At 42.4% G+C, this 2,045-nt stretch overlaps 1 pseudogene; it reads right to left on the bottom strand.

Moving 5' to 3' along the window:
- Nucleotides 1-545: 545 nt before the first annotated feature.
- Nucleotides 546-1,602, bottom strand: LOC102755369 (annotated as a pseudogene).
- Between the last annotated feature and the right edge of the window lie 443 nt (nt 1,603-2,045).

Here is a 2,045-nt window from a genome sequence, read left to right as displayed (position 1 = left end):
CTCATCTGTTAAATGGGTTTAATAATAATGCCTACAATAGCTGGGAAAGTTGCATCCTAGCTTGTGCCTCACACTTTAGAGGCCTCACATATCAAAAATACATACAAGATACTTTTATTAAAGAAAATGTGGACAGCATGTCACTCGGTAGTCAGTGGTCAGTGCAACATGTACCCGCAAACATCCACTCTCATAATTAATAGTATTCAGGCTTCAAGGAAACAGACTTCCAGAGTTTTGTACTATATTCTTGGAACAAACCTTTATCAGAATGCAGTAAATGTTTGTGGTTTGTATAGTGGCAGTTTGTGTGTGTGTGTGTGTGTGTGTGTGTGTGTGAATTTCAAATACAGTTTGTTGTAAGACATTGTGCTTTCCATTTACAATACAGTAACCAGAAAGTGACAGGTTATTTCATTTTCCTGTGCATATGTTCCATATTCAATTACAGAGATTGCCAGTTCTGTGCTATAGCAGCTGAGCTTTAAAATTGCCACGAGGTTTGCTACAAATTTGGTCTTTCAACATTTTGTATGGAACAACAACTAAATGTATGTTAGGGTTGCCTTAATCAGCCTCTTCATTGATGGAGGAGCTTTATTACTAGGGAAGCCCCAAGGCATTCCTCCTCACTTGCCTCCTGCACTCTGGGACAGCTTTTGAATGATAGGGTTGAAGACTTCGTTCAGCTCTTTCTGCTGATGTTCAAATTCTTCCTTCATTGCAGTCTGGTTCTTATCAAATCATGTGATTATTTTATTAAATTTAAGAAGAAACTTCTGTTTATGCGCATAACTAAGCTTAATTTGAAGTTTCTCATCTTGAGCAATTGCTTTTATGCTGATTGAAAAGAATTCAAGTGAATTTTTGGAAGATACCGTGTTCTACTGCTTCTCACCTTCATTTTTGTATTTCTCAGCTTTATAGACCATATATGTTTGCTGTCTTTCCTTGGCCACACAGTTCTTGTCGTGAGTGATGGTAACCTTGTTCTCTTTTTCTGTCCTCTTATCCACATCAGACATTGAAGATGCCATTTGCATCAATATCAAAAGCGACTTCAATCTGAGGAACACCCCAGAGTGCAGGTGGTATGTCTGTGAGTTCAAACTTGTTAAATAGGTTGTTATCCTTGGTTATGGTGCAGTCTTCTTCATTAACCTGAATGAGCACCTGGCTGGTGGTCAGAGAAGGTAGTGAAGGTCTGCACCTGCTTGGTAGAATTGGTAGTGTTGGGTTTGATGAGGATAGTCATGACTCTGCTGCCACTTTTGGTGCAAGAAAAAGGAGTGATATCTAAGACCAGCACATCTTCAAAGTTTTGAGATTTGTCTCCAGATAGTATGGCTGCCTGGGCAGCTGCCAGGCAAGAAACAGCCTTATCAGGCTTTAAAGCTCTTATTCAGTTCCTTTCCATTGAAGAAGTCCTGCAGAAGTTTATGAAACTTGAGAAAACAAATAGAACTACCTGCCAGGACAATATCATGGATCTGGAACTTGTCTGGGTTGGCATCTTGAAGGGCTTTTGGTATAGTTTCCAGTGTGGCACAGAATAAGTGAGCATTAAGTTCTTCAAATTCAGCACATATGCAAAAGCCTCTGCTGCAGTTTGGGCGGGGAGGGATCTCAGGTAATCAACTGGGCGGAGCAAGCAGCTATGGCTGATCCTCAGCCCTGCCCTAAGGGGCCCCGCATCTCAGTGTCCTGGTAATCGGTAATCGCTGCAAGCACCTTTGAGAGAAAGCCGCCCTCAAGTTTCGAGTTCTTCATGCTGTCAGACAGTCCAGTTTCTCCCTGTATGAGACTGGGATCCCAGAGACTCACCCAGAACTGGAGTTCAGAGCAGTCAAGGCTTGTGACTCCCTCCCGATTCAAAAAGACAGCAGCACCCTCAGTTTCCAGCCCTTGCCGCATGCACCGCAAGTACCTCTGCACTTCTGCACCTCCTCTGAGTCTCAGTGTGCTTTTCTCTTTCCTTCTAGTTGTAGAATTTCCACTCAGCCAGCCTTCCTGTGGTTCTGGATGATATCCCTTTTATCTTTTAG

Source organism: Myotis davidii, unplaced genomic scaffold, assembly GCF_000327345.1.
Source record: "Myotis davidii unplaced genomic scaffold, ASM32734v1 scaffold499, whole genome shotgun sequence".
In the NCBI taxonomy this organism is placed as follows: Eukaryota; Metazoa; Chordata; class Mammalia; order Chiroptera; family Vespertilionidae; genus Myotis; species Myotis davidii.
This window is presented reverse-complemented; position numbering and strand designations above follow the sequence as displayed.